Genomic DNA, 15,915 nt, shown 5'->3' with positions numbered 1-15,915 from the left:
ATTTTTTTTTCTTCTTCTTATTCTCTCCCTGTAGTAACTTTATCTTTCTTTCTTCTTCTCATCATTATTATCATCTATTTCTCTTCTTTTGTATCTTCGTCTCTTTTTTTTCCTTCGATTGATTTGTTAGAAATTGGAAAGAAAGTGAGAAAGAAAAATCTTTCATTGGATTTTATCTTCACATTTCTTTTCTTCTTCATCATAATCAACCTTTTCTGTCTAGAATTTTTTCCCACCTTTTCCTCCTGAGTTGGAACTTTTTTTTTCCTCTTCAGTAACAGTTACAAATCTTTATGATTTATCATGAAAAGAGGAGAGAACAGCAAAAAAAAAACAGAATGAGATAGACCCTGATCTCTATTATCAATTGTGAAATAGTAAACAAAGGAAACAATCAAAACCCAGCAATTAATTATTAATTCAAGTGACAGTTTCAATTGAATGGAAAGAGAAACTTTTTTTTCTCGAAAACTCAAAAAACTAGAACTTTTCAGTTCTCGATAAAGATGAGGATAACTCCAGCAACTTTATCACGATAAGTGACTTCAGCTGATCCATACCGATGGATAAATATAAACAATAGATTTCAAGGTGATAATTATCTTTAATTGATGAAGAAAAAAAATATATAAAAGTTCAATGATAAGATAATAACAATTGCGATTGATATCATGAAATAAATGATGAGTATTTTATCCTACACTTAACATCAATCATACGGAGAGTTAATATTATCATCATTGATTTGTGATGATTAAAGATGATAAATGTAATCAATTGTTTTGAGTTTCTAATAGAAAAAGGTATTATCATGATGATATTTCAATGTATCTTCTTAATGATTGCGATATTGATGATGATCATTATCAACATCATTATTATCACAATTAGATGATAATATCAATATAATACAATCAAATCTGATCAATTTATATATATGACAAGGACGATTAATGATTTGATTCATTGAGCTTTGAACACTTTCAATGTTTATTATAAAGTCTTACGATTTTTGTTTTATACTCTTTGATATTTTATGTATTTAATTGTCTGATGTTAATCAGTGATTGACTGATTGTTAGATTGATCATTTGGAAAACAGTTAGTCTTGTCATCTTTTAATAAGGTTAGTCACATGTTAATCCTGTGGGTGGATGAATGTTGTAAGAAAAAAGCGTAATTTCAAATTAAGTTGTTAGTTAATCCTCATTAGTGCAAAGATAAAAGATTAAGGTCAATGATGATAATAAGGATTAAATATCTCGAGTAGGAAGAAGATGATGAAGAATAGATTGATTCTGATATATAATTAACATCTCATCGTCATCATCATCATGAGTTTTTATTATTATTATCATGAGGAAGAAAATATTTTTAGATTCATGTTTAGAAAAAGTTAATACATAGAGGAGTGGATTTTGAGATGATGATGATGATGATGATGGAAAATAGGAAGATGCTAATGAAGAGGAAGAAATAAATTTCTCATGATGGTCATGATGGTGATGACGATAATTTGGAAAACATGATCAACTTGTGATGATATTCAATTGATTTCAAGTGTTAAGGTAAAATTATCGATCTGATATTATTAATATTATAGTTATAAGGATGACCAAATGGGAGACATGATGATGATGATGATGACTTGGGTCGGCGGGGAGCGGGGATTGTTGATGATTAAAGGCTATTATTATTTTAGCCATTGGTTAATGGATGAAAAATGATCTAATCAATATTCATCTTCATCCACACTTTTTGAGTCTCTCTCAGTCATTTTGTCCAAGTTTTTGTACAACATTATCACTCTAACAGCATCAATTCTGTTTCCGGTTTCATATTTTTCCTTTTACTTTTCTCTCTTCCTGCTTTTCTAGTCCAATATTTTTTAATGATAATTGTCACCTTTCAATTGATTGATCTTGAATAGAAATTTAATTATTTTTCTTTTTAAAAACTAGCACATCCATTTTATTATTATGACCGCTGGTCAATAAGTAATTTGAATAATGTACATGATCATATTAGACCATTGATATAACAATGATAATGACAGGAAATGACTTCGAAATCTATTATTCACTATTTTACTGACCATTGGTTAGTTTTCGTGGTTGAAAAATTAAGTTACATCGGTCAATCGATTTCAGGTAAATTTTTATCAATTTGATTATCTTTGCTTTTTGTAGATTTAAAAAAAGTTCTGAAGATGTGAACAACTAATATTATCATGTTTAGTACTCAGTGTGTTGAATTGGAAAGCTTTTTTTTCTACCTCTTCCTCATCATGGTAACAGCTTCAGTAAAAAAAACTTGACCATCTCATGGAATGACTGACCCATGTTCATGAAAGTGTAAATTATTACATCGTTAATCAATCAATTGATTGTTGGACATATGTTATCTTATTATTGGTATTTTGTTCAAATATTGTCAATGTCTTTTCTTTTGGTGAGAAAAATGTTACAGTGAACATTTTGTAACATTTTCGTAGCAAATTTTTCAAAAAAAAAAAATTTCGAAAGAAAAATGAACAAAAAAAGATATAATATATTGTATATGAGAACAAAAATGAAAAAGAAAAATTTTCTTCTAGAAATCTACCATAGAGAATATATTTATTAATATCGATAGAGTTCAAAAGATATCGAATTACATTTAGTTTGGAAAATTTAATCAGTCATATCGAGTTTTGATTAGTAAAATAAGAAATGAACTTTTGCCTGGAAAATTGAATGAGAATTTGAATTAATTATTCTTGTCAACTTTTCTCTCTAACAATTAAGGATAATTTCTATTCGAATTCTAAAAAATAAATTAATAAATGCTGAGTTGAATTCTCTGTTGTGTGGTGCCATCTGCTGTTCTATATCAAAGATAAACAGGTTCTCTGTTTAGTTATCATCTTATCATTCCCTGTTTAGTGTCGCCATCTACACGATGGAATAAGAAATGAATTCTAATTTGATATTTTTTTCGTTTTCTATTTAGTATATTTTTAGTTCTTTAATATATTCCATGTGAAAAAAATTCTATGCTTGTGATGCTTTTTATTAAATTAGATGAATCAAATTCCAAGGGGGAAGGAAAAATATTCATCGATAATATTAATATAATAATATCCAATTTTATATCATGATATCTGAACGAGACTTATTTTCGGAATGAGTGAAACTTATTTATAAACCAAACAGAGAAAAAAAGTTTCTCTTATCTTCTAATCGCAATTGACAATGTTAACAAATCTCTTCTTATCGATTGTTTTAATAATTCTGATGGAAGGTAAATAAGATGAGTAAACAAGAATCTCGATTATTTGTTTCATTCATTTTAAACTAAAATGTATAACATTTACTTTTCTACTTCTAATCAGAACTTTTCGTTTTTTGTTTCAGTTCGATATAAGGAAAAATAGATAAACTTTATTACACCTTACGAATTATCTTTACTATTTGTGGTGTAAGGAAAATTGTCTCTCTCTAATTTTCAGTCAACCAAATACACAGAAATTTTGAAATCAAACTTTTATCTACATTTATAACGGTAGAAAAATTCTTAGAACTTTTATCTAATAGTTATTAATATAACGAATTCCCAAAAGATAATGGTTACATCAACAATGAGTAGAATTTTTTTCCGTTTCTTCATATCTATCATATTAACTTCATTAAATTTTCGACAAAAAGATCAAACAATTGAACCAAACATTAAGATAACTTCGATAATCTTCAGTAAACATTGAATTATTCTCATTTCTTATTAGTCCTAATCTGTAGTAATTTCAATAATTCCAGAGACAATTAACTCGAAAATGGATAAAAAAAACTTCTCAAGCTCAACACTAACCCTTCAATGACCTTTTTGACCATTAAACTCAAGGCTTGGCCCTCATTCAGTTTAGATAAGGTAATTGAATGTTAAGTTCCAGTTGAGTTGATAAGAGTTGTGGGTACTCATGATTATGATCGGTAGTTCACTCGATAATAACTTTGATTCAAACAATTAGACACTCGGAATGAACTTATCGAGTTACTCAACACCCACCATGGGGTTTCAAATCTCTTCAGCATCAAGTTACAGTTAGAAACAAACACACATACACACATACACACAAGAACTCATATTAATCAGATTATTGTTACTCATGTTTCTTTGGTACTAATTAGTGCAAGAGCTAAGAGGATTATCCAAATTTAGTATCACCAAAGATTAGTAAGAAAATGTTATCAGAACCAGAGATAATATTCATTTCATTCATTATTCATGGTCTTTTACCTGATAATCTGGAAATTATTATTCTCTAACTATCTGTATCTTGATTATAATGATTTTGCTGTTGTTGTTGTTTTCTGGTTCATGTTAATTCATCATCTTCTTTGATTATTCAAGATTCATTCCGATTAGTTGATTAACTTTTATCAATATTACGAAATCATTTGGGTAACAATTGTGATGTCATTTATCATGAAACATTTAATGGTTTGTAAATATAGTATTATTATCATAATGCTAAGCTATTTTATCTGATGAAAAACTTATTTCAAGCTCAATCTGTTATCGTATCATGGCAATAAAACTGAATCAGAAAAGCAGAATCACCGGATTAACTATGAATTTCGTTCTTATGGTGAATATGTTAATCGAATTCTCTCTCTCTCTCTCTCTCTCTCTCTCTCTCTCTCAATGGTCAGTAACTCAAAATGTACATGTGTACATGGTCAGTCTGATTAACAATGTCTTCTCTATCATCTCTTATAAGTTCTTATTGCTTTTCATCATCATCAAAACCATGATCCTCAGTAACAACCATCATGATAAATACATAAATATGTATTAAGATATTAGTTCATTTATGTTTTCTGATATGAAACGATGAGGAGGAAATTGAAGGCAATATCATTGGTCATTTTTCAAGTTCCACCTCCACTTTATCATCATCATTATCCTCTTTTATCTTCCTCATCTTTTAATCTATCAGCTGCTAAAAGGTTGATGTGAAGGCAATAGCCTGTGAGAATGATGATGAAAATGAATTTACTCTATTTCCTGTTATATACTTTTATCATTTACCTTACTACATATTAGTGATATTATTGAATCAATTGAGTCTAGATTTTAACCATCCTTTGGGTCAATTGAATCAAAGTGGTCACTGTATCTTTCGGTAGTATTATCAAGGTGAATCTAGCGGTCAATAAGTAAAGAAAAAGGTTGTCTACTTGATCCAATGGATTAACAATCAAAATGAATGAGAGAGAGAAGGAAGAAAAAAAAATCCGTTAAGGCTTTGATTGTTTAACGATGATCAACATTTAATCTGTTTGTTTATTTCTTAGATTAAGGATAAAGATGAAGATTGTGTTAATCTTTTCATAACTTTTTACTTTAATTCACCATTAACATTGGATTAAAGGTCGTTAAAGTTTTTTTCATTATTATCTATCAAAAGATAATGATGATTACATCATTGTTACAAGGTTGACACAATAATTGATATCTAATTGATTGCTAAGCTCAAAATGTAACCTTAATTGTTATCAAATAAACAATCAAGAAATAGAAAACTGATCATCATCAAAGTGCATTAGATTTATAAACAAAAAAAAAAGATTCTCTATTTTTTCATACAGAATTTTGTCATTTTTCATGATAAATCTTTTGAGATAAACGTGAATTTAAGGTAAAGAAAAGAAAAGGTAAACATTTCCATTTGTCTTCTTTAATTATTTTCACGATTAAAATGATATTATCAGATCAAAGAGGAAAACATAACTGTTTCAATCATTGGTAAAAAAATTGAATTTCTATAAAAAAAGACCATAAAATCAATTGTAATTAGGAATCAGATCTACCTGAGTGATCAATCAATCTTACATTAAAAATGTCAATAAACTTGAAACCTAAATGATGATATGTATCTTCATCTTCAGAATTGACTCCCTGCTTGTGAGTCTTTTAACCAGAAATTCACAGAATTACTGGTTGATGATGAAGACTAGAAGATGATAATGATGATGAACATTTTAATCGATCATCTATTGACTTGTCTTCCTTTTTTCCAGTATTGATTTTATTCAACATCCACCTTTAGATTTTCCTGGTTACTTTCTCTCTCTCTCTCTCTCTCTCTCTCTCTCTCTCTGTGATTTAATCGCTTACAACAGATTAGCCAACGAAATATAAGGTAGAAGAAGAAAACTGATAAAAAATCGAATAAAAAACAATTTCTAATGACTATTATTCCAAATAAGTTACAACATTGGCAAAACTTTTGAACTCCTCATCTACTAGTCACTCTGGTCACTTTTTTCTGTATCAACATTTCTGGTTATTATACAACTGGTTACGTTTTGAAGATTCTCACTGTGATAATTACTCTAGTGATGATGATGATTATCATGGACAAATTGAATCACTTCTGGTTTATTACCTCAGAACAACAAAAAAATGCATCAACATGTTACATGTTATATATACTTTATGTAACTTTCCATATTCTCTTATCCTGTTTATTATAAGAAACTTGAGCTTGATGAAAAAAAAACATAATGATGACTAACCAACATAAAAAAAGAGTCAAAGACACAAAATGATAATATAGCCTAAAGTGATTAGGTTATTCAGGTGAGCTGACAAAGATAATAATCATAATAATGATAAATGAATGAACACACATTTACCCTGCAGGGTAAAAGTTTCAATATCGTCTGTATGTTATTAATACATTACAATGATGTTTCTATCTAAATAATAATAATCATAAACATTGAGAGAGAGAGAGAGAGAGAGAGAGAGAGAGAGAGAGAGAGAGAGAGATAAATAAACAATGATTTGTGTAATAGTCTACAGATCAACAAGGTAATATAAAAATAGGAAAAAGATGAACCAATGATTGGAGTGATATTATTTACCGGTGGAAAAGTGAAAGTGATAAAAATTGATCACCTTCAGGGGCTGATTTCTGGTTAGAAATTCATGAATCAAAGGTAAACAGATGATTCGTATTCAATTATTATCCATGTACTGTGATTAATTATTTGGATTAGAATTTTATTGTAAACAGAATGTTCAACAATTTGACTGATTAAATGGTTTGAGTTAATTTTCAAATCATTTCTGAATATTATGGGTACATTTTCATGATTATTATTAGTTTTCTACATTTTTATAAAGGGTGTTTCGTTTAGAAACGACCAGGTAAACAAACTAATCAGTAACTTAACTCACCATAAAAGATGATAAGGATGAAGGTGATGATATGGAAAAGGTCAACACTTTGCCTTTGACCTCTGTTGTTTTTCATTTTCACCTTCAATTTTATCTTGTCTTTTTCTTAATTATCATTGATATCATTTTTTAGGTAGATTGAGACATTGATTAGTTTGTTTACTTTGGTCGTTCTTAAACCAAACACCCTTTATGTTTGGTATGAAAAAGTTAAATGGGTTTATCAGAACTTTTTATCTTCTCTACCTGAATTTCAATTCTAAAAATAGATTCTTTTTCTCCTCACCTTGAGGTCTTTATGTTTCAACACATAACATTGGGGAGAGAGATGAAGATTCCGAGTACTCATATAATTTGTACGAATCTGATCAATTCAAAGGTTTCGAAAAAGTTTGTCATTTATTTGAGATTTAGAAAAGGAAATTGATGAACACCATGTTAGACTGATTCTGACCTGAAGTCAGAATTTTGTTGCAACTAAAATTGATGAAAATTGATGACATTTGAAATCTGTTTCAATTTAATTTTCAATTCATCATGAAACTAGTAAAGTTTTCATTTCTTCCCCACCATGAATCATGATTCATGTATATTACACTTTCTCCTTTTGTAACCTGAAACTTTTGGCCATCTTGGAATATAAAAGTTAACAAAATAATAATAATAATGATGGAAAACAAAAACTTGAATCAAGTTTTCAAGTTCATCAATGTTTCATGTTTCATGTAGCAAAAATGAACCATTTCCATGGGAAGAGAAGAGGCAAAGTCTATGAATGTTGAGCTTCAATGAGTTTTTTTCTGAAACAAAATAGTAAAACAAATATCAAGATGATATATGAAGATGAAATTGAGAGAAGATGATAAATATTGACCGGGAAAGTGATTTTTAAAGTTTACTGGACCTTTAATGGTAAATTTCATGGAGCAAAAAATCAAATCTTGAGCATAAAGAATAATAATATTGTGAACACATTGAGATGAAGGAAAATGATGGAGGATTTGATGGTGATGAGGAAATAAGAAAGAGTTGGAAAAACCAAAATCTCCACCATCATGTTTATCTTCACCGCCTCCTCTCCACCCACAATTATTCATTGTTTCCATTGAATAACAGAATAAATCGTTAACCATGAATCGAATCATGAATCAGCTGAACAATTGAATGGTTTGTTGTTTTTATTTTCATCACAAACAGAAAATAATATATTGATGAAGATGGAAACGATCAGGGCGATGAGAAAAGGTGAGGAAAGAGGAAAATAAAAGGTAACCATGATGATGACCACAAAATATATTCCGATAGATTTATCGTTAAATGAAACTTGAGCTATTTACTTTTTCACTTCCTCATCATTTCATCTTCATCGTTTTGCTTTCTATTGTTTTTCCACTTCAATCACAGATCATCATCATCTTATCACCCACTTTAACCCATCACCTTCACCATAAACCAAATCTAACCATTGATTTGAATAATAACTCAAATATTTCGATATCATCATGATATTTTCTCATGTTAATCCGAGCAGAAACAACAATTTCCTTTATATTATTGATAATATTTGGGTTAGTTTTTATCCATTAACACAAAAAAAACCATGTTTTCATGATGATCATCATGAAAACAACTAATATCTGATCAGAAATCTGGTATCCATTAATTTAAACTGTCGATAAATCTGATTCAGTGTTCCAAGTATTGTTTCATATTACTTCAAGTGTATCATGTTATCATGAAGCAAAGAAAAAAAAAACTTTTCTTTAACCTGAAGACAAAAATTCTTGACAAACTATTGACTTTGACATTTAAGTTTTACCAAATTATCATCATTAAATAATAATCAAGCTAATTATCATGAACCTCTCACCGGAATTGCAATCAACACATTGACACAGCAATTAACTCTCAACATTTCAAATTAATTAATACATTGTTTCAATTAAGAGCACAAAAAAAATTAAGATTTTCTCTCAACTGATTAATTGTTGATGGGTTTTCATTTACAATTAATCACATTTCTTTGGTCATTATCTCATGATAATTCATGAGGTATGAATTGAGCTTTCTAAAGAATTGGTAACAAATTAAGAAAGTTCATTCATTGAATTACAAATTTACCCTTTTCATTTGTTATCAATTGTCATTTCAATCATGAACATTATCGTATCACCATCATGATCAATTGTTAGAATTGATTGTGATTAAAATTAACAATGGAAAGGGAAATATACCAAGATAAAGTATCACCTCGATTATGAAATAATCAATCAAATTTGTAAATTTAACCAAGGTAGAGAATGGAATTGAATTTAATCATCAATCATGAACAGATAAGTATCATGAGAATGGATGAAATTTTCCTCAGCCATCATAAGAATGAAATGGAAAAAAGTTTCAACACTAATGATTAAGATTCAATAATAATCATGATAACCATATAACAATAATATTTATATACTTTTTTTCATTATTCCCTGAAAACTACTGAATTATTTCATCTGAAAACCCATGAAAACTGGGATTTGATTAATGTTTCAATTTTTCTCGATGATAATTCCAAACAATTTATATATAAATTCATTAGGTTTAACAACTGATTAAGGATTATTCGAGATTGAATATATTATGTTCAATGTTCAATTGCTTGTCTGAATTATAATCTAACAAAATGATCATGAAAAAATCTGAATATTCAGCAAATTGATTGTTCATTGGAATCAACCCTTTGATCATGAATATTGTAAATTAGTCTCTTTATTTATCTCTGAATTTCCAGACAATTAATCTTTTTTTCATGTTGATCATCCAAATTCAGTAGAATCATGAATGAAAGTTTACCGGTTTTTCACCTGAAAAACTTTCATTCTATTCTTTATCCTATCCCCCCTGACTTTCCTAATACCTTCATGGGAATAGTATATTGTGATTCCTTTTCTGTTCAAGGATTGATAATATTTGTCATCTAGATTATTTCAAAGAATAAGCTATTATGAATTTCCATGGGCATCATGTTAAAATGCTGAAAGTTCTGGCTCATTTTTTATTCAGAATTTTTCTTCATTGTTCTCTCTTCCTCTCTACCTTTTGTCTATCCTTGAATTTTGAAAACTTCTTATGATTTCATGATAAAAAAAACTCAAGAATTATCATCATCATGGATTCAATATTTTCCATCTCAGATTTCAAAACTATTCCAGGAGAAGAGAAAACTTTGTAACATTTAACATTTTGTTTTCTTTTTCTGCTGAACAAGATGATTATCAAATTGAATGTAATCTTTATCATGATAATAAGGATGAAGATAAAAAATTATTCAGTCTCATTCAGAACTTTTCATTCAGCAACAACCTGAATCTTTCTCAATTCCAGCAAATCTAAAATTCCTTTTTCTTTGTTATCAGAACTTTTTTTACCTGAACTTTTCTGTCTACTCTTTCTCAGATGCTAATCTCATTTATCAGATTAATAATCTATCATGGTGATTAAATGAATTGCTCATAATGGACTCAGTATCTAATTCATTTTATCTCAAGGGTATTATCATGATGAGTATTCATTGAGTCTCACATTAAATTGAGCATATCAACATTTGCATTATCATCATTAGCTTGTTATCATGTATTTAGTTTCATATCACAAGGTGAAATTATCTCTCTGAATTCATGATGATGAACTAATTTATGAACTTTCATCCGCCATTCAGAATGATTTGATTAATTATTTTTCTTCATACAAAAAAAGAAATCATTGAATTATCAATTACAATTTACTTACTGTACCATTCAAGATAATCAAATTAAATTGTTACCAAGTATCATGAATTATCATCTCACCTTCATGATAAATTCATAGTTAATTATGATAAATGGTTTACTGATCATCATGAAATGAATTTAATCGTAGAAAAGGTTTTTTTTAGCCTTGACCATTGGTAATTATCTTAATCAGATCATTAATTTGATTACAAATTATATTAACTTTCAATTGGAAGACTGCGGATTGTGAGACTTGAATTGAAATTAGAAATATTTGATTACCATTAAACCACCAAATCAACAATTAACTGTGTCACCTTCAACTAATTAAGAAGGGAAAAGATCAAACTAAACAATGACAATAATCATTATCCAATTTGATGAGTGTAAAAATTTCATTGGTCATTAATTTTAATCGATTGTGATTAGAATGACAATCTAATCAAGTATTGTTGATTAAGATAACAATCTATCATGGTTTTCATCATCATCCCTCATCATTCAACAATCAACTGATTACGTCTTAATCATTTGTTTTTTGGGGATGATGATTTTTCTTGATTACTAATTACATGAATCACTGAGGCTGAAATGATGATAATTAAGATAGAGAAGCAAAATGATTAAGACATTTTCATTAAGAAAATTCATCATCATCATGCAAATTCAGTTGATTCCAATGAATCTTGAAACTTCATTTAACCTCTTTCACTGTCTGAGTTTCGTTTGAAACTTTCAGATATAAATGGAAACTTTTTTCTATGGGAACAATTTAAATAAAGCACCATGATAGCTGTGTTATAATTACCTTTTCTTTGAACTTTTCTCATGAAGTATGAACTTTTAATCAACTAGAACAAATTCATTGGACTCACAGTTGAATTTATCACAATAAAATGATATTAGTAAATTATAAAGTTCTGAATTGGAATAGAGGAAAAAAATTCTTTCAAATTTCAAATTCAAATTGAACCATTATTTTATAATCTACTGATTTAATTGGACAAATTCTGATTTATATCATGTCCTGAGTAGATGCAAGTTCATGATAAGTCATAATTTTGTCTCTTGATGCACAATTAAAGGTTAATAAGTGAATCTGATTATCCATCCAGAATTTTTTTTTCTCTGTACTGATTCAGTTTTCACAATCAACTTGATATTAGATTATTATTATATTGGAAAATCAGAATTATGAGTCACATGTTCCGAGATGAAGTTCCATATCGATTTCGTTTCATGAGAGGTCTGTAGCCAAATGAATATGACATTTTAATAGATAAAAACTCACATCAATGAATTTGAGTTCTCGGATTTCATGTAAATATCTTTTAGCAATTTGAATATAATATCTGAAAATAATTCTGATTCTTTCTGTTTTCTTTTTCTTTCTCACTAGAACTTAAATTTCAAAGTTCTTTGTATAAATAACATGCAAGACCATCTCATCAATGTCTCGCTCTCTCCCCTCTATGTTCATGGTAATGTCATGATGAAAATTCAACGATTTCAAGATGATGATGATGATGATGAACATGAATCACCAAAAGGTTTTTGCATGTTGTTTGTTTGTTGCGTTTGATGTTGATTCAATTTGAATACACTTAAAATGGGTAAACATGATAATTTAATAATAATTTATTTACATTCAATTTAAGGGTTGAAAATAAATATTATTACAGAATCAGATATGTATGAAAACAGTAAACATATTTCAAGACATGAATAATACTCTGAATCAATTCCTTCCCATGAAAGAGAGAGAGAGAGAGAGAGAGAGAGAGAGAGAGAGAGAGAGTAAAAGTAACAGGGAAACTTGAAACTCTTGAGATGAGAATATCTACAAATATAATTATATATCAAAATTTTTCTTCTATTGGTATGAAACGTGTAATTTATATAAAAGAAAAAGAAAGAAAATTTTCCAAAATTGTAAAATTCTATCAGAATTTTTTCTCTCTCATCACCTATCATGATACTAATCAGGCAGTTCAACTTGGTTATCACGGTAAATAAGCATCGTTCAAATGATGCGGATAATTTCAAGTTAGATTATGTCTATGATCGTGATAATTAATCGCAATTATCATTCATTATGCTGAACTTTGAATTCTGGTCTTTTTTACCATGTATTCAATTAGATACTCAAACTCTCAGGTGTATACAATAAATCAATATGATGAAAAATTGATGTTTGAGTTACTTTTACCGTTATTTTTGGGTTTTTTTCATGTTTGCTACTTGATATTAGCTCATCAACTTTTACGCAGCATTTTATTTCTCAGGTAATTCAAAACCTTTGGCGATGAGAGTTCATGTGGAGAAGAGGTAAAGTATTGTATATGAAGAATAAATCTCATGGACAATTTTTCTAGTCGGTAAGAAGAAGATGAAAATAATTCTTAAGATTGAATAACAAATTCATCTTGATCAACAGATTCATGAGACTTTTGAGTTGTCAACATTTGATCAATATTCTGTTACAATGAAAGTTAATTGTTCCAATTTTATCTTTTAACGATTGTTAGATGATTATAATAGACATCAAGGTGATTAAGAATGTCACAAATCAACTGAGCAGTCTGAATATGATCAAATGACCATCCAGGTAAAGAATCAAATAATAGTAATGGTTGGTGAATACATGGAGATAAATGATATTATACTTTGTATCTTTTTCTTTGTTTTGAAAAATTCTGAAGCTTTTATTTTCATCTATTCCTGTAAAGAACAGGGTATTGAACAGGTAACATGTAATAACACAAATCGAAGACATTTTTCTTGGCTAAATGAACAAAATTCCAAGAGAAAGAAAGTAAAGTTAAAAAAGAAACAGATAAACTGACCATTAAAGTTTCTTGTTCCTTTTAATACAATTGACTGAATTCATTTGGATCCAACTGAACCCATGGTGTAAGAAGAAAAGTTCTGGTTGTTGAGAGCACTAAACTTAAAGAAGGAAACAAACTTTGACCAAAAGGGATCCATCAAAAGGACTTTCATGTGAGGATAAAAAGTTTACCTGCCGGCATCGATTATCATCATCATGCTTATATCCTCTGCTGAATGTTGATGGAATTGAAATTCAGAGTGAATACTTGATAATAAGTTTATATTCAGATTCATAATTTGATATTAATATAATATGATATAATTTACTATTCAAGACCGATGAATGCAGTTATGCTGGTGAATATTATTCTTATGAGTAATATTCATGGTGGTTCATGGTAAAGCATATAATTTGATTTCGTAGTAAAAAAAAGGTCTCATTCATATTAACCATTCGAAGGAAATTAATGTTTGATGTAATAGACATGGAAACCTCGTGTTAACGAGGATTTTGTGATGGAAAAGAGGAGGCGGAGGTGAAGGTAAAAAGCTTAGGATCATGATGGAGGATGGAATAGGTGATTTAAGAGCAGAACAAGTGAAAGAATGAAAAAGAAAGACCTGAAATCCTTTGGTGTATTAACGGTTAATTTTATATTCTAACAAGAAAATTCTGTTATTCTTGTTTCCACCATCTTTTTCATCATCATCATCATCATGTTCTCGGTGGATAATAGGTTTATAACTGAGAGAAAACCCAAACCACTGAATAGAATCCACTTCCTCCTCCATCACTTCATCACTTTAGAATACTGTTCACCTGAGTAAGAAAAGTTTTTCATTCTTCTCAGATTCTGTTTTCATCCAACAACAACAATCATATTGTTTTCTTTGAGCAACATTTTCCCATCTCAGGTTAATATACACATTAGAAGTGGAAAATTAGAGTGGTAAATAACAGCCTAATCAGCACCCTGATCTAATGGTCATCTTCATGTTCAACTGAAAATGCTACGATGTTCTGATCATTTACTAAGATAACATTACCTATGAATTTATCACAATCTACTCATTAATATTACCATGATGCTAATTAACTCAGATTAAGACAATCAAGCAGTAAATTAGATTATAAGCTTTGCACTATTGGATGGAGTCTTCAAATTCATATTAATTTTTTCCCACTCATTTTATTAATATTACAACCAAGTTAATTAATAAATCAACTGGTTTCTTGGATTTTAAATTGCTTTTTAAATTGTTAAGATTAACAGTCTACTTAGATTTGCAATTTAAATCAATCACAAACATTGAATATGAATTATCATTTAAAATGGTAATTTAGTTTTAGTTTATTATATCATTTATGAAAAGTGTTAATGATTAGTTAATTTAATTCACTCTCGATCCTGATTTATTAATATGAATCAAAAACTTTCTTGCTTAAAATTTAAATTATCTTGTAATTTATTTGGTTATTGAGAACTGATTTCATTTTTAAAGCTAATTGTTGACAATTTAGGTTAGAAATTAATTATTTACTATAACTGTTCGTATAATTTTTTGATCGTGATTTTTTTATCATATTATTATAAAGCAAATTTATATGCCTGAGAAACTGAATTATATTATATGAAGATAAAAATTATCTTTAAACTGATAATCAAACATAATATGAAGTTGATGATGATAATCATGTTAATTAGATGATTTGAAATGTAATATTTATAATGAAGTACAAAAATTTGAGCTTCAATGAATGATTATGGAAAAATTTTCTCCTTGATAATGTTAATGAACATTATTGAATTGTTCATAACGATAATTCTGATGGTGAACATGTTTCGTTTTCATGAACATCGTCATGTTCATTTGTAATATCATCATCATTCTCAACAGTTATCATCAGAGATTCTGATGTAATGAGATTGATGAATGGATGAGTAAGGAAGAGAGGAAAGAATAAAATTATTCCATTGACGCTGAGTTTAGGATTTAATGGTGAATCAGATAGTGACAGTTGAGAAACATCAAGTTGAGTATTGGGAGTGGAAGTTTGTTGATCGAGATACATATAAGCTCATGAATGGTTGAATGA

At 28.6% G+C, this 15,915-nt stretch overlaps 1 protein-coding gene across 2 annotated transcripts in view; it reads right to left on the bottom strand.

Annotated features, from left to right (window-relative positions):
• LOC128395825 (dual specificity calcium/calmodulin-dependent 3',5'-cyclic nucleotide phosphodiesterase 1A-like) overlaps nucleotides 1–15,915 on the bottom strand; it is a 64,428-nt gene that overhangs the window by 35,211 nt on the left and 13,302 nt on the right. The gene's annotated exons all lie outside the window — the stretch shown is intronic.

This window comes from Panonychus citri, unplaced genomic scaffold (genome assembly GCF_014898815.1).
Source record: "Panonychus citri isolate SS breed McGregor unplaced genomic scaffold, ASM1489881v1 Contig00141, whole genome shotgun sequence".
NCBI lineage: Eukaryota > Metazoa > Arthropoda > Arachnida > Trombidiformes > Tetranychidae > Panonychus > Panonychus citri.
Note: the sequence above shows the minus strand (reverse complement) of the source record. Positions and strands in the feature narration are given on the sequence as shown.